The sequence below is a fragment of the Boleophthalmus pectinirostris genome, unplaced genomic scaffold (genome assembly GCF_026225935.1).
Source record: "Boleophthalmus pectinirostris isolate CB_2022bp ecotype Guang Dong unplaced genomic scaffold, ASM2622593v1 HiC_scaffold_23, whole genome shotgun sequence".
NCBI classification, from domain to species: domain Eukaryota; kingdom Metazoa; phylum Chordata; class Actinopteri; order Gobiiformes; family Gobiidae; genus Boleophthalmus; species Boleophthalmus pectinirostris.
Window position 1 is genome coordinate 34379690 of NW_026571207.1, and position 23305 is coordinate 34402994.

At 40.4% G+C, this 23305-nt stretch overlaps 1 protein-coding gene across 1 annotated transcript in view; it reads left to right on the forward strand.

Annotated features, from left to right (window-relative positions):
• htr4 (5-hydroxytryptamine receptor 4) overlaps nt 1-23305 on the forward strand; it is a 262431-nt gene that overhangs the window by 124463 nt on the left and 114663 nt on the right. The gene's annotated exons all lie outside the window — the stretch shown is intronic.

The following is a 23305-nucleotide window of genomic DNA, read 5'->3' on the forward strand; positions in this document are numbered from 1 at the left end:
TTGATATTCGCAGGACTCCAGAGTCACCAGCAGCTTCAAATACCTGTCTGCTGCTTTGTAATGGCATTTTAGCAGCTGCTCTCTTAATCCCATGTATTTGTCTGACAGAAACCTTCGTCACTGTGCCTTTATCTGCACAAATCTGTGTGTGCTCTGAATTAGCTACAAATCTCTTAATAGTACAATGATCACACTGACGTTTTCGTGAAATATCTAAGACAGAGGTCTTCAACACGGAGGTTGTGACCCTTTGGGGGGTTATTAAGGTACTGCAGGCGATGTTGTTAGATTTTTTTTTAATATTCCTTCATTTTTATAGGATGAGGTTGAGCTGGTTTTCAGTGGGTTCTGTCCGTTCGCTCCTTCATCACGTGTGTCTCTCTCTCTTCATTCCCTCGTCTCCCGCCCACATACAGTTGTGTTTTATATTAAATTGGACCTATTTGGGAGCGAGAGACGAGGGAATGGAGAGAGAGAGAGACAGACATGGAGCGCACAGACAGAACTCACTGAAAACCAGTCATCAACCATCATCATCCTTCAAAAACCAAGACAAAAAGTTGCAGGTGACATTAAACAAACAGTGTTGGGAAGGTGACTTTTAAAATGTATCCCCCTACAGATTACAGATTACATACCCCAGAATGTAGTTTGTAACAGAATCCATTAAATTACTTAAAGTGAGTAATGTAATCTGAATACTTTGGATTACTTGATTTGCTGTAGAGAAGAAAAGACGAGGAAATCTTCACATAAGATGTTTTGTCTGATAAAAGAAAATAAAAAGCCCAGACTTTACTAAAAATATTATTGATAGAAGAAGAGGAGACACGGTCCACGCAGCATGATTTAGTCCTGTTAAATCCTGTTTTAGACCTGGTTTAGTCCTGGTTTAGTCTTGGTTTAGTCCTGGTTTAGTCCGGGTTTAGTCCTTGTTTAGACCTGGTTAAAACCTGGTTTAGACCTGGTTTAGTCCTGGTTTAGACCTGGTTTAGTCCTGGTTTATACCTGGTTTTGGTTCCTGGTTTAGACCTGGTTTAGTCCTGGTTTAGACCTGGTTTAGTCCTGGTTTAGTCCCGATTTAGACCTGGTTTAGTCCTGGTTTTAGTCCTGGTTTAGTCCCGATTTAGACCTGGTTTAGTCCTGGTTTAGACCTGGTTTTAGTCCTGGTTTAGTCCTGGTTTAGACCTGGTTTAGACCTGGTTTAGTCCTGGTTTAGTCCTGGTTTAGACCTGGTTTTAGTCCTGGTTTTAGTCCTGGTTTAGACCTGGTTTTAGTCCTGGTTTAGTCCTGGTTTAGACCTGGTTTAGACCTGGTTTAGACCTGGTTTAGTCCTGGTTTAGTCCTGGTTTAGACCTGGTTTAGTCCTGGTTTAGTCCTGGTTTAGTGTCCGGCAATGAGTGGAATTACAAAAAAAAAAAAAAAAAAAGGGATATAGCCCTAAATGTGAAAACAGGAAAATACCGCCATGTAATCCATTTATTTCAACAAAGTAACTGTAATCCAATTACCACTCACTGAAACAGTAACTGTAACTGTTACTCATAATTTGTACTCTGATTACGTAACTCTGGTACATGTAATCTGTTACTGCTTTGGTAACAAAGCAGGTGGCGGCACCATTAACCCTCTCAGGCTCAAATTAAATTTTAGTAACAGGAAAAAATCTGATATTTGGGGAAAATGATCATATGGGGAGGTAATATACAATCCTGACTTTTTGTTTGAGAGACCTTCACATCCAGTGTGTTCTGGGATGTTGCAGATTTGCAGCATTGGTCTGGTGTGGTAAATTAACACTGAAAATGATATGAACACTAACTTTATGTGTAAACCACTTTTCCTAACAATGAAAACATAAAGCACAGTGTAACAGCTTTACACTGGCACAACAACAGCATCACTTTTTCGTGTGATACTCCAAGAAACATTTTTATCCTCTGTAAACAACTAAAGTATTTTGCACTTCTGGCAGGCCGTTCTTACACAGTCTGCATCATCCACGTTTATCAGCATGAATGGGAGAAAAGGCTCCTGAGTAAAAAAGGCTCATAAAATATGGATTTGGAGTAAGTAGGTAATTGGCATTTAGCTGTTGCAAATCTGCAATGCCTGTCCGGAGAGGGTTAAAGCTTGTGTTTGCTCATGTGCGTGCTGCGTTGCCATGGTAACTGCTGTACTTTCTGCCATAGACATAGAATAAACGGCCACTAATCACCCCCCAGTTTAAGTCGTATAACAGTTTGGAATCAGAAACAGGGCAGTGCGTTCCCTTTCAGTCTTTTTCTCTTTTCTTACATTTATTTTTTTTCTTGTCCACAGCAGCGAAGGTGGATTTTGTCTATAATTGGCGTCTCTAAATATATAGAGTTGTTTTGTTTTTGGAGGTGGCAGTGCCCTCTCTCCAGGTGCCCAGACCTCTGCACCGACCAAACTGAAATAATTAGGCTCCTACGGCCAAAAAAAAAAACACTGTGACGCTCAGATAACTACCCCACACTAAAAGGTGAAGAGACGTGGACATAGAGGTGTAGAATATGTTTACTGAGGATTAAACCAGGACTAAACCAGGACTGAACCAGGACTAAACTGGAATTTAGCCATGGACTAAAAAAAAAACAAAAAACTATTAAACACGTACTAAACCAGGACTAAACCATGGGCTGAAATCAGAATAAACCTGGACTAAACCATGGGCTAAAACAGGACTAAACCAGGACTAAACGATGGACTAAAACAGGACTAAATCTGGAATAAACCAGGTTTCATTCCAGGACAAGACAAGGAAAAACTTGGTCTAATATCTATCATCACTGAACTAGGTAAACCAGGACTAAACTGTGGCTCTACTGGAACTTAACCCCGACTAAACCAGGTCCAAACCATGGTGACTGAACTTGGACTAAACCTGGACTTAAGCAGGTTAAAACCAGAAATAAACCATACCAGGACTGAACCTGTACTGGTCTAAACCAGGACTAAACTTGGATTAAAGACTGAACTAGACCAGGTCAAATCTCTAAATTACTCATACCAGACCAAGTACTAAACCAGGACTAAACCATGACCAGGTCTAGTCCTGGTTTCATACCAGGACTACACAAGGACTAAACGAGATCTTTATCAGGACTAAACCAGGTCTAAATCAGGTCTAAACCAGATCTGTTACAACATGACCAGGTAGCAGAGACCTCCCCCGAAGAACATTAGTGAATTCCCAGTTGTTACTTGGCTGTGCAGACTTTTTGAGCTGTAGTTGTAGTTGGTTGAGTTTAGTTGTGAGTTTGTTGAGTTGTAGTTGTGAGTTTGTTGAGTTGTAGTTGTGAGTTTGTGTTTGTTGAGTTGTAGTTGTGAGTTGAGTTGTAGTTGTGAGTTGTTGAGTTGTAGTTGTGAGTTTGTTGAGTTGTAGTTGTGAGTTTGTTGAGTTGTAGTTGTGAGTTTGTTGAGTTGTAGTTGTGAGTTGTGAGTTTGTTTGAGTTTAGTTGAGTTGTGTAGTTGTGAGTTTGTGTTTGTTGAGTTGTAGTTGTGAGTTTGTTGAGTTGTAGTTGTGAGTTTGTTGAGTTGTAGTTGTGAGTTTGTTGAGTTGTAGTTGTGAGTTTGTTGAGTTGTAGTTGTGAGTTGTGTTTGTTGAGTTTGAGTTGTGAGTTTTGAGTTGAGTTGTGAGTTTGTGAGTTGTAGTTGTGAGTTTGTTGAGTTGAGTTGTGAGTTTGTGAGTTGTGAGTTGTAGTTGTGAGTTTGTTTGAGTTGTGAGTTTGTTGAGTTTTGTTTGTTGAGTTGTGAGTTGTAGTTGTGAGTTTGTTGAGTTGTAGTTGTGAGTTTGTTGAGTTGTAGTTGTGAGTTTGTGAGTTTGTTGAGTTGTAGTTGTGAGTTTGTTGAGTTGTAGTTGTGAGTTTGTTGAGTTGTTGTGTTGTAGTTGTGAGTTTGTGTTTGTTGAGTTGTAGTTGTGAGTTTGTTTGAGTTGAGTTGTAGTTGTGAGTTTGTGTTTGTTGAGCAGTAGTTGGAGGTTTGTGCTCTTTATTGAGCAGTAGCTGTGAGTTTGTGCGTCGATAGGATCGGTTGTCTCGAGGTGAACCCTGTGTTGGGATGCAGAGTTATAGGGAGACTTGCTGCAGCTGCACTTTGAAAAGGACAAACTTTTTTATTTTTTTTTTCCCATAATGAATCTGGTCTGAGGGCAGGACACTGGGCTGCTGTCCACGCATTTTCAAACAGCTCATACTGACACAAATAAAGTTGGGTACATAAAAGACTAGAAAAGTTGTGTTGTTGGATAAGATCTTACTCAATACATTTCACAGCTTTGTTTATTTCAGCAATCTGTCTTGCTACAGGACATATATACTGTAAAATAAAAAGAGCTCTTGAGGTCAAAATGAGTCCACTGTGTCTTGTCTGAATGGAAATATGAAGTTTTATTGTTACAGAATCAGGAAGTGTTAGTGTTAATGTTAGTATGCTAGTTGTTGTAGATGACAAACTCTTCTTTGGTCTCTGAAAGTTGTAAAAAGTGCGTATAAACTCATCATGATGAATACAGAATCATCTGGATCTATACTGAACTAAAGATAAAAGGAGATGTTAACTTGGAAACTACCGCTTCATGACATCACAAGGTGGAACACAGCGTTTTGAGCTTTGGAGAAGTAGATAGACTAATAATAAAGAGTTACTCAAGCATGTGTGAATGAAACAAAACTCAACTCCAGGTCTGTTTTTAAGGAGGGAACAACAAGCTCACAAGAGTCCATTTAGAGTAACATAGGACTTTTCGAGTTTTGTTAAATTTAGGAACAGAATTATGTTAAGGTGAGAAAAATAGTTAAGGTTTTGGTTAGGAAAGTGTTTTGGGCAAGTTAGAGTGTGGATCAGGCCAATTTTTTCTGTCCGAGCCTGGCCCACGTTCGACAGAGCAGTGATTGAATCTGACCTGAGCTCGATAGGCATTAAGACATTTGTGTCCGAACACGACACAGTTAAAATCATGCTATTTTCATAGGCCCACTAGTGATCCATGTAGGATATTGTTTGTGTGGCCTCTAACGGACACAGAGACGCAAAATACAAACTTAGAAAATAGCAAAAATAATTAGAACACTAACCCCCACCTCTCGTAAAATGGTAAATTTAAAGTGCAGCTTCTCATCCACAGTATCCATAGAAATTGTTCCCCACAAATAATGACATCCAGTCCACAAAACCGCACTGTTAATCCAGTTTGAGACGATAGTGGTTCTCCTTCCTTTGTATTTTGTCACCAACCTTCTGTGCATTAAAAATCACGTATCTGAAGTATTTCACAAATAATAATAATAACACAGTTTTGACTTGTGTCTAAACTAGAAGTGCAGAGCTCTGATCTTTTGAACAGTTAAAGGTCCCTTCTCACGCAAAATAACTCTTTTCACATTGTATCTTCTGCACATAAACAAGCACTATTTGGGTTTTGGAACATCCATTACACAATAGTTCTGAAATCTTGTATAGTTCACAGTCCAGGAACTATAAAGGACCGACTATTGCTCATCCCCCCGCCCATCCTGAGAAAGCACAGGCTCCGCCCTCCAAACGTGACGTAGCGACGAGTGAGCGCTTTTCCTACGTCAAACACGTCATAGGTGTATCTGCCGCATCATCATTGTAACAGACTTTAGTTGGTTGTCACGTGGGAGGGGGGCAGAAATACGCTGCTATTTGTTAAAAAAAAACAAAAAAAAAACACAGAATCAATCTAAAAAACACTTCAGCGACATATACAAGGCCCACACATCACTCTTAGCAGGTAGAAAGCTCTGAAAAGTTGATTTTGCATGAGATGGGCCCTTTAAGTCTCAAAGCCAGTGGTTTTACTGTAGACAGGAAACAGCTGACGCAACTTTATATCCTGTGCTCCGAAGTCATATCCCTCTGCCGTCTTTACGATCAGAGATTTTAAGTCTTATAAGATTCTCCTCGTGTCTGTGGTGTGCACTTTTTGACACGCGTTTAAAAATAGTTTAAGACTGAAAAATCCTGAAGTGTGTGACGACATTATTCTATTTTTAATTTTACATTCCAAATGTGTTATCACGCTGATGTGTCCGAGTCTAACCCGAGCCCAAACATAAGTTCTAAATATTTGTCCAAGTCGGTCCAGTTTCCATGCCTATTACCCTTATCTCGACTTAAAGGTGCACTGTGTAACTTTTCTGGAGATGGTCCACAAAGTGTTTCTCCACGTGTCCATCTGTCTCCATGGAGATGTTAATGCTTGGGTTTAAATTGTTCACAGTATGACTTTAAAGTAATTTGTTTTGCATTGATTCAACTACAGGTGTTATTTGTTGCTCAAATATCATATATCTTTAAACACTTGCTGTGAGTGGGGTCGCCTCTCCACAAATCTAGCCTGTAATTTGTGCTTTCAAGTCTCCATGGAGATTCTTACATTCATGGCCATACTGTGGAACATTCTAGGCACATCTCCATGGAGACAAGCAGAAGTTGGATCCTAACTACGCAGTGAACCTTTAAAATACCGTATTTTGCGGGCTATAGGGGGCACTCTTAAGCCTCCAACCCCATCAAAAAACGAATGCACGCCCCACAATCCAGAGCGCCCCATACACGAATCCACTCAGGTGTCCCAGTACGACTTCAGTAAACTACAAAGCCGCACCACCGGCAGCGCACACAAGCACACACGGAGCAGACAGCGACCGCACGACGAAAAACACCCACAGACACACTCATCACTCCACACCGACGAGGAACGGAACGGAGGAACGAACTGAAAAAGCGAGTGCAATGTGCCACTTCTAGACACGACTGAACAACTGAGTCACTGCGAACACGCCGACAATCCAGCGATCCCAGACACACCCTCCCTACACGCAGTGTTGGGGAGTAACAGATTACATGTACTGGAGTTACGTAAGAAGAGTACAAATTATGAGTAACTGTATTTGGTTACAATTACTGTTTCAGTGAGTGGTAATTGGATTACAGTTACTTTGTTGAAATAAATGGATTACAAGGTGGTATTTTCCTGTTTTCACATTTGGGGCTATATCCCCCTTTTTTTTTTCTCAGTAATTCCACCCATTGCCGGACACTAAACCAGGTCTAAACCAGGTCTAAACCGTCTAAACCAGGTCCAAACCAGGTCTAAACCAGGTCTAAACCAGGTCTAAACCAAGTCTAAACCAGGTCCAAAACCAGGACTAAACCAGGTCTAAAACCTAAACCAGGAAAACCAGGTCTAAACCAGGTTTAAACCAGGTCTAAACCAGAACTGAACCAGGACTAAACCAGGTCTAAAACAGTATTTAACAGGACTTAATCATGCTGCGCGGACCATGTCTCCTCCTCTTCTATCAATAATATGTTTAAAGACCTTTTTATTGTCTTTTAGCAAACTAAAGAAGATTTCCTCGTCTTTGCTTCTCTACAGCAAACCAAGTAATCTAAAGTATTCAGATTACATTACTCACATTTAATGGATTAGTTACAAACTACATTTTGGTGTATGTAATCTGTAATCTGTAGGGGAATACATTTTAAAAGTCACCTTCCCAACACTGTCTACACGCCACAACTGAACAAAGCCCAGAGTCACCGAGAACGCGCCAGACAAAGTCCCACTGACCCATCACACTGTTGTGTTTCCTTTAAAGTCCGGTGCAATTTATTTGTGAAAAGAGTTCAAAAATAGACCATTCTATGACAGTGCGTTTTATAATCCAGAGCGCCATGAACCGTGGAAAATACTGTAAAACATAAAACAGTAAAAACAAAAAAACAAAACAAAAACAGAGCTTCATGATCACTCCCTCTGGACCTGTCTATCTCGCTCTCTAATGTTTTTTAATACACTTTATGGCCTACTACCTCCTCTAATGACACCAGCTTGTATTTTCATTCCGCTGCTCAGCTCTGCTCTGGCTCACTCGTTTGGATCATTATTTTTATTTCGCAGAATCACACCTCCAGGACTCCGGGCCGAGAGGTTCGGTGACCCCGGGAAAGACACTCTCTTCACTGGGCACAGTTTTCTCCAGTCGCCCCCTATTTCTCCAGCTCCAGCCTCAAATGCCACTGCGCCCTTTGTCTTCTAGTGTTTGGCTCATTACATCTGGGTTCATTAAAGAATAAAAACAAAAAATAAAATTGAAATAAATACAATTGCAAAGAGGGAAAGGCAGGCAGTTTCTAAAAACAAGTAAAAGCAGGCTAGGTCAAAATAATATTAATCAAGTGTAAGTACAAAAGTGGTTTTAGAAATGACTTACTAAGGAGGTATTATGCAAAACTGACTTTTTGGAGCTTTGTACCATGTTATAATTTAGTTCCCCCAACAAAGACGAGCCTGGAGAGGTTTTAAATGTCATCTGTGCATGTTTAAGTAACTCGCTCCTGCACAAATTCTCCATAAATATACAAAAGCGTGACACAAAACAACACGACACACTACAGCTTCACAAACCTGGTGTGATGTGCAGTGGTTTCATGAAGCGCTCTGAAGGGGGAGTGATTTAGTGTGGGGAGCAACAGAACGGGATACGAAGGGTGTTAAAAATCAAACGTATAAAACAATAAATCATTTTGAAAACGATAGAAGGTGACATAGTGATCATAGGGACGCTCGGGAAGTTTTGGTGCTGCTTCTGGAAGTGTTACGGCTTTGAATGTTCCGCAATATGGCATTAAATTGGGGCTGCACAATACTGTATGTCAATCCTACAAGAAAATAAATAAATCTCATTAACACAAAGTTCTCCATTTTACAGAAGTGGTCTTAAATACAACAGTGTAACAACCACTGTAAATGTTCTGTATGACACTAAATAAATAAATAAAATAATAATAATACAAAATTAAAATAAATAAAATAAATAAAATAAATAAATTATTATAAATTATTAATTAATAATAATTAATTAATTATTATAATTAATAATAATAATAATTTTTATTTAAAATTCACTTTTAAAAACAAGGTTTACAAAGTGCTGTACAATACAAAAAACATAAAAATAGCAAACAAAAGGCACACAAAAACAAACAATGATGCAAACAATCCAATTCATTATAATAAATACATAAAAATAAATAGAATACAAATAAATAAGGAATAAAATCAGACTAAAACCAGCTAAAGGAAGGCCAAACAATAAAAATGAGTCTTAAGAAGTGATTTAAAAGATGATAGTGATGGTGCGAGTCTTATCTCCTCAGGCAGGTCGTTCCAAAGCCGATGAGCCCGGACTGAAAAGGCTCCATCACCTTCGTCCGGAGCCTGGACTTTGGAAGAGCCACAGTGACCTGCCTGAGGATCTGCGACTGCGAGAAAAGTTAAAAGTTAAAAGTTCTGAAATGTAACTTGGTGCAAGACCTAAACGAGCTTTAAAAGTGAAGTGAAGTTTAAAAGTGAAGTGAAGTAAAAACAGGCTCATGTGTTGATGTTTGTTAAACCCAGTGAGGAGCCGAACTGCTGCGTTTTGAACCCGTCGGAGGCTGGAGATGGATTTGGAGTGGAGGCCGGAGAGGAGAGAGCTGCAGTAGTCTAGACGGGAGAAGACGAGCGCGTGGATGACTTTTTCAAACGCAGGGAGGGAGAGGATAGTTTTGATTTGGACTCTTGTGAGCTTTAAGTGTTTAAAACAGACCTGGAGTTGTGTTTTGTTTCATTCACACATGTTTGAGTAACTCTTTATTATTACCCTTTTTATCCAAAGCTCAAAACGCTCTGTTCCACCTTGTGATGTCATGAAGCGGTAGTTTTCAAGTTCACAGCTGCATGCTTGGGTTTAAATTATCTACAGGATGGTATTAAATGTATTTATCTTGCATTTATTCATCTACAGGCAGTGTTGGGGAGTAACAGATTACATGTACTGGAGTTACATAATCAGAGTACAAATTATGAGTAACTGTATTCAGTTACAGTTACTGTTTCAGTGAGTGGTAATTGGATTACAGTTACTTTGTTGAAATAAATGGATTACACAGAGGTATTTTCCTGTTTTCACATTTGGGGCTATATCCCCCTTTTTTTTTCTTTTTTTTTTCTGTAATTCCACTAAACCATTCAAAACCAGGACTAAACAAAACCAGGACTAAACCCTAAAACCAGGACTAAACCAGGACTAAAGCAGGACTAAACCAGGACTAAACCAGGAATAAACCAGGTCTAAAACCAGGACTAAAGCAGGACTAAAGCAGGACTAAACCAGGACTAAAACCAGGTCTAAACCAGGACTAAACCAGGACTAAACCAGGACTAAAACCAGGTCTAAACCAGGACTAAAGCAGGACTAAACCAGGACTAAAACCAGGTCTAAACCAGGACTAAACCAAGACTAAACCAGGTCTAAACCAGGATTTAACAGGACTAAATCATGCTGCGTGGACCTTGTCTCCTCTTCTTCTATCAATAATATTTTTTAATAAAGTCTGGGCTTTTTATTTTCTTTTAGGAGACAAAACATATGTGATATAACTTATATCACTTATGTGAAAATCCTTGTCTTTGCTTCTCTACAGCAAATCAAGTAATCCAAAGTATTCAGATTACATTTCTCACTTTAAATAATTTATTGGATTAAGTTACAAACTACATTTTGGGATATGTAATCTGTAATCTGTAGGGGAATACATTTTAAAAGTCACCTTCCCAACTCTGACCACAGGTGTTATTTATTGCTCAGATGTCAAATATCTTTTTTAAAAATGTGAGTGGGGTCACCCTTCGAGCCTCCATGGCCACACTGTGGAACATTCTAGGCACATCTCCATGGAGACAAGCAGATGATAGACCCTACACCAGACAAGTTACGCAGTGTACCTTTAAAATAAAACGGAATAAATAAATAACCTTGTGATGTGATGAAGCGGGAGTTTTCAAGTGAACAGTGAACAGAGATTGGCAATTCCAAAGTTGAAATGATCCAGATGATTCTAGCAAAGGTGCAGGGAGTTTAAAAACACAATGGAGCACTTCCTGTATTGCCCAAGGTGTAAATAGAGTGTTTTCAGTTTGAGACAAGAACTCTTAAAATATAAATGCGCAGGGTTTGTGTGTCAAACATGCGTGAAAGAAACAAAAGCACAACTCCAGGTCTGTTTGCGACGAGGAAACCAAAAGGAAAGTGATTAGCAATTAGTGTGTATAGAATGAACATGGGGATATTTTCAGAGATTAGGCATTAAAAATAGAGTGTCACGAGTTTCCTGTCGCACGTCTGAGCTTTAGGACGAGTTTCAGAATTTCAAATAAATAAATAAAAGCGACGCAAAAGAGAGGGAGACAAAGGAGCAGCTGCAGCGTGAATATTACATTTTACTAAAGACTGAGCGGAAATCTGCGGAGAGAAAGAAGCGATGGAGAGAGAGGAGAGGATGTTTACGCACAAAGAGAGGGAGAGAGAGAGAGGAGAAGAGAGGGGGAGACGAGAGAGGGAGAAACAGAACGAGAGATAGGAAGAGGATGTTCATGCTCAAAGAGAGAGAGAAAAGAAAAGAGATGGAGAGATAGAGAGTAAATGTTTATGTACAAAGAGAGAGAAGGAAAGACGGGGGGTGGAGGAGAGGGAAAGAGAGAGAGGAGAGGGAGAGTAGAGGAGAGATGGAGTGAGGACCAAGAGGGGGCGAGGGACCGGTGGTCTTAGGGACAATATTTTCACAGAGCGGAGGTGTCCAGGAGGCAGGATCAGGCGCAGCATGCTTTAGTCCTGGTTAAATCCTGTTTTAGTCCTGGTTTTAGACCTAGTTTACATCTGGTTTAGTCCTGGTCTACACCTGGTTTAGGGCGCTTTCACACCTCTAGTTTTATTATTTGGTTCGCACCAGGCAATAAAATAGTTATTATGTAGCACATAGACTCCAGTGTGGTCCTTTCACTCCGGCAAACCAACCCAAACTGGTCCATTTGATGTTTCATCAATGATTATCTTCCGGTAGAAATAAATGCCCATTTTGGGATCAGCCCAAGGTTCTGCTGGTCTCCCAGGAAACATCGGTGCCTCCAGTTGCAAAAGGTACTGATGTTCTTGTTAACAGCGCAGGCCGTCCTCATCTCAACTTATCATTATGAACTTATAAAACAGCAGCATTTAGAACTTTGTACACAACTCACCACACATCATCTCAGGGCAGAAGCTCTGAGCTCAGGAAACAGCGATAAATACACAGGACACTCACTGTAGCACACAGTCCCTCAGGACGGGACTGGGGGTCTGGTCCTCAGTCTGGTTGGTCAGATAGATCCTGAGGCTCTGTCCTCCATGTTCTGGCTCCAGACAGGGATGAGCAAGACCACTGAGCAGTGGACTGGGTCCGACCGGGCCAGTCCGATCCTGCAAAGCATCTGGACACAAGCGTGAATCCAGTTTGGTTGGTTGTATGTTGATCTGAGCGTCCGTCCTCTGCGCACTTGGTTCTTCCCGGAGAAAGTGCTTCTCAGACCAAGGCACCTAACACTCCGCTGCAGCTCATCTGAGCCCGGGGAACAGAGGTACACACCTTCAATCTTGACTCACTCTGGAGCGATACATTTGCACGTTGGTACTTGCTCTGATCTTTGTGTGTCACATTCTCTGTATTGGCCATTGTTGGCAAAAAAGTTTGAAAATGAGTCGCGGCTGTGGAGGTCTCCAAAGGCGTACAGCACGACACTTCAGGCAGAGGAGACACGTATCCTCTCCCATGATGCATTCTGAATAGGTCGTCCTGATTTGATCCTGGTTTTAGTCCTGGTTTTAGTCCTGGTTTAGTCTTGGTTTAGTCCTGGTTTTAGTTCTGTTTTTAGTCTTGGTTTTAGTTCTGGTTTTAGTTCTGGTTTTAGTTCTGGTTTGGTCCTGGGGGTTCTGGTTTAGTCCTGGTTTTAGTCTTGGTTTTAGTTCTGGTTTGGTCCTGGTTTTAGTCTTGGTTTTAGTTCTGGTTTTAGTTCTGGTTTTAGTCCTTGTTTTAGTTCTGGTTTGGTCCTTGTTTTAGTCCTTGTTTTAGTCCTGGTTTTAGTCCTTGTTTTAGTCCTTGTTTTAGTCCTGGTTTTAGTCCTTGTTTTAGTCCTTGTTTTAGTCCTGGTTTTAGTCCTTGTTTTAGTCCTTGTTTTAGTTCTGGTTTTAGTCCATGTTTTAGTCCTCGTTTTAGTCTTGGTTTTAGTCCTGGTTTTAGTTCTGGTTTGGTCCTGGTTTTAGTCCTTGTTTTAGTTCTGGTTTGGTCCTGGTTTAGTCCTGGTTTTAGTTCTGGTTTGGTCCTGGTTTAGTCCTTGTTTTAGTTCTGGTTTTAGTCCTGGTTTAGAGACGTGGTCCACACTGCATATGGGAGGGGGGTTTGCACTTTCGTGGCCCGGTACCAAACGACCCATGGCCCGGTACCAGTCCCCGGCCCTGAGGTTGTGGACCCCAGCTCTAACCAATGAGCCTACTCCACTTAGAAAGAACGAGGGAATAAGAGAGGAAGAGAAAGGGAGAGGAGAGCAGTGCAGAGGAGCAGTGCGGAGGAGAGGTCTATATTTAAAATCAGGAGTGTTTATGAAGAACACTGCACACATTTGGAATCTGAATTGTTGATTGTTTACACGATTCCGGCATTTCAAAAGAACTGAAATAAAATGATTTGATATTCAGGATTTGGAGTATTTTTGTACAGTCTAGTGCAGTACTTATGTAGGAGCAAAATACAAAAGATCCTGCACTTATGAAACTTTGAAGAAGGTATTTTAGACCTGGACTAGACCTGGTTTAGACTTGATTTGAACGGGGTCGCCTCTCCATAGATCTAGTGTTGGGAGTGTTACTTTTAAAATGTAATCCCCTACAGATTACAGATTACATACCCCAAAATGTAGTTTGTAACTTAATCCATTAAATTACTTTAAGTGAGTAATGTAATCTGAATACTTTGGATTACTTGGTTTGCTGTAGAGCAGAAAAGACAAGGGGTGTTTTTTTTGCTAAAAGACAATAAAAAGTCCAGTCTTTACTTCACCAAAGAAGATGAGGAGACACGTCCACACAGCAGGATTTAGTCCTGTTAAATCCTGGTTTAGTCCTGGTTTAGACCTGGTTTAGACCTGGTTTGGACTTGGTTTGGACTTGGTTTAGACCTGGTTTAGACCTGGTTTAGACCTGGTTTAGACCTGGTTTTAGACCCTGGTTTAGACCTGGTTTTAGACCTGGTTTAGACCTGGTTTAGACCTGGTTTAGACCTTGTTTTAGACTGGTTTAGACCTGGTGGTTTAGACCTGGTTTAGACCTGGTTTTAGACCTGGTTTAGACCTGGTTTAGACCTGGTTTAGACCTGGTTTAGACCTGGTTTAGACCTGGTTTTAGACCTGGTTTGGACCTGGTTTAGACCTGGTTTTAGACCTGGTTTAGACCTGGTTTAGACCTGGTTTAGACCTGGTTTGGACCTGGTTTAGACCTGGTTTAGACCTGGTTTTAGACCTGGTTTAAACCTGGTTTAGACCTGGTTTAGACCTGGTTTTGGACCTGGTTTAGACCTGGTTTAGACCTGGTTTAGACCTGGTTTAGACCTGGTTTAGACCTGGTTTAGACCTGGTTTGGACCTGGTTTAGACCTGGTTTTAGACCTGGTTTAGACCTGGTTTTGGACCTGGTTTAGACCTGGTTTAGACCTGGTTTAGACCTGGTTTAGTGTCCAGCAATGAGTGGAATTACCGAAAAAAGAAGAAGGGAAAAAAACAAACAAAAAAAAAAAACAACAGGAAAATACCGCCATGTAATCCATTTATTTCAACAAAGTAACTGTAATCCAACTACCACTCACTGAAACAGTAACTGTAACTGAATACAGTTACTCATAATGTGTACTCTGATTACATAACTCCAGTACATGTAATCTGTTACTCCCCAACACTGGATAGATCTGACTTGTAACTTGGTCTGGTTTGGTCTCCATGAAGATAGAAAGGTTTAATGCCATACTGTGAAACATTCCAGACAAAACAATAACGTCTCCATGGAGAAAAGCATCAGACAGACTCTCCACCAGAAAAGTGACACAGTGCAGCTTTAAATGATGGTTGCAAAGTCGGGCATGACGCTGTAAATCCTCCAGGATAATGTCTATAATCGGTCCGGTCTGGTGCTGGTTGTCATAACGATGCCTCTGCATGTTCTGGGTGATTTGATGGTTTCATGTGGAGAGGGACGACTGTTCTACGGGAGCCTGGAGAGAACAAACTGAGCCCAGCAGGAGACCACAGCACCTGCTCTGAACTCCTGATGAAATACACTAGAAGAGCAGCTCTATACCTGGACTAAACCAGGACCGAACCAGGACTAAACCAGGAATAAACCAGGACCAAACCAGGACTAAAGCAGGACTAAACCAGGACTAAAGCAGGACTAAACAGGACTAAAGCAGGAAACTAACAGGACTAAACAGGAAACAGGACCAAACCAGGACCAACCAGGACTAAACCAGGACTTAATCAGGACTAACAGGACTAAACCAGGACTAAACCAGGACTAAAACAGGACTAAACCAGGACTAAACAGGACTAAACCAGGACTAAAGCAGGACTAAACCAGGACCTAAACCAGGACTAAACCAGGACTAAAGCAGGACTAAACCAGGACTAAACAGGACCAAACCAGGACTAAACCAGGACTAAAGCAGGACTAAACCAGGACTAAACCAGGACTAAACCAGGACTAAACCAGGACCAAACCAGGACTAAACCAGGACCAAACCAGGACTAAACCAGGACTAAAGCAGGACTAAACCAGGACTAAACCAGGACTAAACCAGGACTAAAGCAGGACTAAAGCAGGACTAAACCAGGACTAAACCAGGACCAAACCAGGACCAAACCAGGACTAAACCAGGACTAACCAGGACTAAAACCAGGACTAAACCAGGACTAAACCAGGACTAAAGCAGGACTAAACCAGGACTAATCAGGACTAAACCAGGACTTAATCAGGACTAAACCAGGACTAAACCAGGACTAAACCAGGACTAAACCAGGACTAAACCAGGACTTAATCAGGACTAAACCAGGACTAAACCAGGACTAAAGCAGGACTAAACCAGGACTAAACCAGGATTAAACCAGGATTAAACCAGGACTAAACCAGGACTAAAGCAGGACTAAACCAGGACTAAACCAGGACTAAACCAGGATTAAACCAGGACTAAACCAGGACCAAACCAGGATTAAACCAGGACCAAACCAGGACTAAACCAGGACTAAACCAGGACTAAACCAGGACCAAACCAGGACTAAAGCAGGACCAAACCAGGACTAAAGCAGGACCAAACCAGGACCAAACCAGGACCAAACCAGGACTAAACCAGGACTAAAGCAGGACTAAACCAGGACCAAACCAGGACCAAACCAGGACTAAACCAGGACTTAATCAGGACTAAACCAGGATTTAACCAGGACTTAAACAGGACTAAACTAAGTCTAAGCCAAGACAAAACCAGGACTAAACCTGGACTAAGGCAGTACTAAGCCAGGACTTAAACAATACTAAACCAAATGTAAGTCAGGACTTAACCAGGTCTTAACCAGGTCTAAAAAAATGACTTATCCAGGTCTAAACCAGGACTTAACCAGGTCTTCACCAGGTCTAACCAAGGACAAATACAGTCTAACCTTGGACTGAAACAAGTCTAAACCAGGTCTAACATGGGACTAAAATAGGTTTAACTCAGACTAAAACAAGTCCAAACCAATTGTAAACTAGGTCTAACCAAGGTCTAAACCAGGTCTAACCCAGGTCTAACACTATTTAATCTATAGACTTGATTATTGGGGCGGGTCAATCAGACCCAAAAATGTATTTTCATTTATTTTCTCGCCAGGTGAGAAATAAATCGGGTTATTCTGATTTTAAAGCCAAATTCATTTATTCCTGGATCATGTAAACATTTATTATTCTTCTTCAAAAAAAAAAAAAAAAAAATTAAAATATTTTAATTCCGAACTATTTAATTCAGAACAGTTCATTCGGAATTAAAAAACATCATGTAAACGTGGCCAACAAGAGGAGGATGGACGACTGTTAAGCTGTTTCCAGAGTCTTTGATATGGTTCTGTGCATGATCAGGTGCAGAAAACACTCTGTTCCACCTTGTGATGTCATGTGGTAATACAGGAAGTGCTCCACTGTGTTTTGAAACTCTATTTTGAAAGATTTCAGTTCTGGAATTGCTCATCTCTACTGAACTATAGGTAAACTTGAAAACTACCGCGTCGTGACATCACAAGGTGGAACGGGGCATTTGGAGATGTACACTGACCAATTGTTAAAGGGTTACTCAAACATTAACAAAAAACAGACAAAAATAAAGAAACAAAACACAAGTCCAGGTCTATTTTTGATGAGGTAACAACATTAGAACAAGACTTAAATTAGGGCGACCATATTTTCGTTTCTGAAAACCCGGACACCTTAGGGAAGGGGGGGATTAGTCCTCCTCTTCAGTCCTGGAATCAGTCCTGGGTTAGTCCTGGTTTAGTTTTATTTCAGTTCGTGTCGTAGGCAGTGCAAAAGTTTGATATAATCTCGGGTTAACGGGCAGGTGTGGTCCTGTACTGCGCAGGTGCGGTGTTGGACTGCGTGTCTCCAAAAATGGACCCGTGCGGGACTCTGCGCTGTAGGCTCCATTACAGAATAAATGAATCTTAAGTTCGTTACATAAAGAAGGAGGAAAATAACACAAGGACGACAGCAGCAATAAGTTTTAAGAAGGAAGTAAAAAGTGTTGCACCTGTCCTGTCTGAGAAAAGTGTATAAAGTTTGTGCTGAGGGGTTTTACAGACTTAAAACAGATAGAATAATTGTAAAATATAAAGTTGATACTTCGCAGATTTCACCTATCGTGGGTTATTTTTAGAACATAACCCCCGTGATAAACGAGGGAACACTGTACTCTCACCTCACAACCTGTGTACATGGACTCACACTTGTCCCGACCAGGATGGAAAACTGAGAATTTCTTGTCCAAGTCATCGTTAAATGTGCATTTGTGCTTTGGTATGTTGCAGACTGACCGACTGTTTGTGTCTTGCTCCTTCTGAGTCACAGAGAACTAAGAGAGACGCTCAGTTTAATGCCCCCAATGAACGGTACTGAAAACCTGGACATTTGCATCACTTTATAAAAAAAAACCCAGACGCCCAGGACAGGACACAAAATACGGACATGTCCAGGGAAAAACAGACGTTTGGTCACACTAACTTAAATCTCACAAGAGTCCATTTTGCCTGATTTTGGACTTTAAACTTCCTCCTTTCACAGTTTGAAAATCATCTTTAAAATCCTCCCTCCACAAACACAAGTGGTACAGCTGTGGCCGGTCGCGGTGGGCACCCTCTCCTTTGTGGTGCCAGCTCATTACTGGGGTTGGGCGCCTGGCATTTGAGGGGCATCAGTAATTTAGAGCTCCGTCTGCAGCTCGGGCATCAGAGAAAGGTCAAGGGCTTTTTCTCCATTCACTTTCCTGGAATAGTGACCCTGGAGGCTGCAGGTGGACACTCACATGGGAGCTGCTCTGTTACATTATTTATTTATTGACCCCAGACCCTGGATTTATAAGTGGACATAGTTAACCCACGATCTGTGATGTTCCAAACGGGAAATGAGCGTGGGGACACTTCCACATCCATCATCTCTGGTTCCAGTTGACTTAACATTGAAAAACTGTCTCCTCTCTCTCTGAAAAAATGGTCACGTGTTGGTGAGTTACGTCTCTTACAGTTCCACAAAGCAGTACTTGAATGGAAACAAAAATATGAAATTAAATAAATTAAAAAATCAAAAATTGTGAGGTCAGAATTGGAAACTGAACCATGAAATGTACATGGGTCTGGTCAAGCAGTAACGGAGGGAAACAGGGGCAGATTTTTGACATTCAAATGTCTCTTATTCAGAAACTAGAGGAACTATTGAAATAAGTAAAGTATCAGAATGTAGGAAAGAGTTACACTCCAACAGGGTCAAGTTAAACCTGTGATATTCTTTCAAGTTGTTGACAAAAAATTTAAAAACTCATGTCGGTAACGGAGGGAATGAAATATGCAGCACTTTTTGGGCAATAAATCCAAACAGTGATAACTCTTGGTTCTCACTTCCATATCCTTAACAAACTGGTTTGAATATTTGCTTCATATAGTTTTCTACCATATGGTACAAGATTAGGTTGAAAAACCTCTGACTTTTTGACTCATGAGATTTTTTATGAAGAAAGGTCATGGTAACAGAGGGAAAAGTAACGGAGGGAAAATTGTGCAAACAAGTAGAAGGTGCAGGATTTTACATCATTTGTCAACTTTTTTTTTCCCGAATACTTTAATATTACTTCAAAATGAAAGGAAACTATTTCTATAAAATATGTCAGTCCTTCCAAGCAAATTTTTATCATTTTAAATACATTTTTTTTAAATCATGTACCTTTATCAACAGTTCAAAGATGGAATAACACAAGATATGATGAAATACATCCATTTATTGACATGATTTTCAGGTCTTTGAAATTTGGGAAATAATTTTTGTTCCATGTTTCATACATGGTCTGTTTAAAACATATGGAACTTTAGAACCAAAAATGGTCCAGAAAAAAGGTCAACAGTTTCATAAACTAGAGTACATATGTATCTGTTCAATACATTTTTATATCAGATGCATTAACTTGAATTTTTGGCCTTGTTGTTTACTTCTGCTTGACCAGACCCACATATTAGGAATTATGTAACAATTTCATCTTTTCTTGTGGATCCAATCTTGTATCAGGTCTGAACCAAATCTGAACCAGATCTGAACCAGGTCTCAACTTGGTCTAAACAAAGACTTAACCAAGACTAGACCAGGATATAACCAGGCCCAAACCAGGTCTGAACCATGATTTAAATCTCATCTTTCCTCATTCTCATGGACCCAAATCTCACATCAGGTCTAAAACCAGGTCTGAACCAGGTCTAAACCAGGACTTAACCAGGTTTAAACCAGGTCTGAACCAGGTCTAAACAAGGACTAAACAAGGACTAAACCAGGTCTGAACCAGATCTGAATCAAGTCAAAACCAGGACTTAACCAGGACTAAACCAGGACTTAGCCACGTCTAAACCAGGACTTAAATCTCATCTTTTATTGTTCTTGTGAACCCAGTCTCATATCAGGCCTAAACCAGGACTGAACCAGGTTTGAATCAAGTCTAAACCAGGACTTAACCAGGAATAAACCAGGACTTAGCCAGGTCTGAACCAGGACTTAAACCTCATCTTTTCTCATTCCTGTGGGCCCAATCTTGTATGAGGTCTAAACCAGGTCTGAACCAGGTCTAAACAAGGACTTACCCATGACTAAACAGGTGCAGATATTTCGTATAAAAAGCTCTTGAGGTCAAAATAAAATCAGTTGTGTAATGTGTACATTTAATTATGAAGTGTTTTATTGTCACAGAATCAGGAAGTGCACAGTTAGCATGCAAGGTGCTGTTTGCTTTATTGTGACGGCAAAAATTTGCTCTGAGGCTCACTAAACAAGGCCTTTTTTTTTTTTAGATAAAATCAACTGGAGCCAGAGTCAGTGGAGCCAGAAGCGCGCCCATGCTCACTTCCTGTTTGGAATGTGGTGGCTATGTCCATTTATATATATACAGTGTATGTTTGGACCACTGCAAAATGAACCAGTCCTGTTTTTCATGTTTTTAAGACAGGACAGCTGTGAAACATTCCAGGTGAAGCAATAACATCTCCACAGAGTAAGACAAACAGACAGCAGACCCTCCACCAGAAAAGTTCCACACTGCGTCTTTACAAAAACATATAAGGTTACTGAAGCGATGTCAACTTTTACTTTTAGCAGTAGCAAAATGTTGTCCTTCAAAAGTGATTATTGTACGAGTTTGAGTGACATTCCTGCTCAGTACTGCATGTACCAGCTTCAACCGCTGCATACTTTAAATACACAAACTCCAGCGGGGCAGATTAGAACCAGACGCTTCATGGTTGAGTGGCAAAGCTCTGCACCACCCGAGCGTTTCCAATGGGCCCCGGTGTCTTTGAACTGAGGTACACATGTGTGCGCTGACGTTTTCTTTCACTTTTATTTATTTGTGATGTCGTTTATCGAGCAGGTCCAGGACATGTGCAGGAGGTCTGGGGTCAGGAGAGTCACTGTGAGGGACAAAGTGTAGATAGAAAAGATTTTTACTGTTTTAAAAATGTGAAAAACAGGTTCATTTTAGAGGTGCATTGTGTAATTTTAGGAGATGTTATTGGGCCCGGTCAAGTGGTAATGGAGGGAAACAGGGGCAGATTTTTGACATTCAAATGTCTCTTATTCAGAAACTAGAGGAACTATTGAAATAAGTAAAGTATCAGAATGTAGGAAAGAGTTACACTCCAACAGGGTCAAGTTAAACCTGGGATATTCTTTCAAGTTGTTGACAAAAAATTTAAAAACTCATGTCGGTAACAGAGGAAATGAAATATGCAGCACTTTTTGGGCAATAAATCCAAACAGTGATAACTCTTGGTTCTCACTTACATATCCTTAACAAACTGGTTTGAATATTTGCTTCATATAGTTTTCTACCATATGGTACAAGATTAGGTAGAAAAACCTCTTACTTTTTGACTAATGAGATTTTTTATGAAGAAAGGTCATGGTAACGGAGGGAAAATTGTGCAAGCAAGTAGAAGGTGCATGATTTTACATAATTTGTCATCTTTTTTCTTCCGAATTCTTTAATATTACTTCAAAATGAAAGGAAAGTATTTCTCTAAAATATGTCAGTCCTTCCAAGCAAATTTGTATCATTTTAAATACATTTTTTTTTGAAAAATCATGTGCCTTCATCAACAGTTCAAAGATGGAATAACACAAGATATGATGAAATACATCCATTTATTGACATGATTTGCAGGTCTTTGAAATTTGGGAAATAATTTTTGTTCCATGTTTCATACATGGTCTGTTTAAAACATATGGAACTTTAGAACCAAAAATGGTACAGAAAAAAGGTCAACAGTTTCATAAACTAGAGTACATATGTATCTGTTCAATACATTTTTATATCAGATGCATTAACTTGAATTTTTGGCCTTGCTGTTTACTTCTGCTTGACCTTGCCCCATTACTTTGTTTGTCTAGAATATTTCACAGTATGGTATGAAACCCAACAAGTTAGGAACATTTATGAAACTGATTACATAAAAAAAAAAAAAAAAGTACAAAAAAATGCTGTTTTTGAGCAGTGCATACGCTAAAAGCATAAGTACTATAAAGGTCAGTTTTGTCTTTATTGAAATAGTACATACCCTAAAGCTAAAGGTTGAAGTAGTTTGTAAATAATAGTTTTCTTCTTTTTCAACACAACATAACTAGTTCACAAAACTTAACACCTTTTGGTGCCTTCAACACCAACTGTTACACTGTTTACTACAAACTTTTATTTTTTACCAGTACTGACTCGATTTGTAGTAAATGTAAAATTAAACAGACTGAACCATACACATTGTTGAATTACATTTTTTATTAACCAACTGTATAAACTTTAATAATGTGCTGGTACAGTGGAGGATGTCAATAGAAATACTAGGGACTAGACCAGGACTAGACCAGGACTAAACCAGGACTAAACCAAGACTAAACCCATACTAGACCCGGACTAGACCCGGACTAGACCAGGACTAGACCAGGACTAGATACATTAGTGCAGAGTGCATAACAATTTACTTTAATTACACACTTGTTTTACAATTTTATTATTACCAACCCATTTTATTCTGAAAATCTAGTCACCCCACTTTATTCTGACACTGACTGGAACTTGTCTTGGAAAGAGAGAGAGAGAGAAATGGAGAGAGGTGGAGGAGAGAGACAGAGAGAGACAGAGAGAGGAGGATGAGAGAGGAGGAGAGAGATGGAGAGAGAAGGAGGAGGAGAGAGAGACAGAGAGAGGAGGATGAGAGAGGAGGAGGAGGAGAGAGAGATGGAGAGAGGAGGAGAGAGAGAGGAGGAGAGAAATGAACAGAGGAGAAGGAGATCGAGCTGGAGAGAGGAGGAGGAGTAAGAGGAGAGAAATGGAGAGAGGAGGACTAGAAGAGAGAGAGAGAGATGGGGAGATGAGGAGAAGGAGGAGAGAGATGGAGAGAGGAGGAGAGGAGAGAGAGATAGAGGAGGACAGGGAAGGGGAGAGAGAGGGAGAGATGGAGAGAGATGGCGAGGCCGAGCAGCAGTTTAGCAGAAAACAACAGCGCGATAAGGAGAGAGTGTCAGAGGAGATGGGCTCAGTGATGGAGAGACGGAGGAACAGCTGCTGCTTTAAAGTGTCACAACAAAACAAGA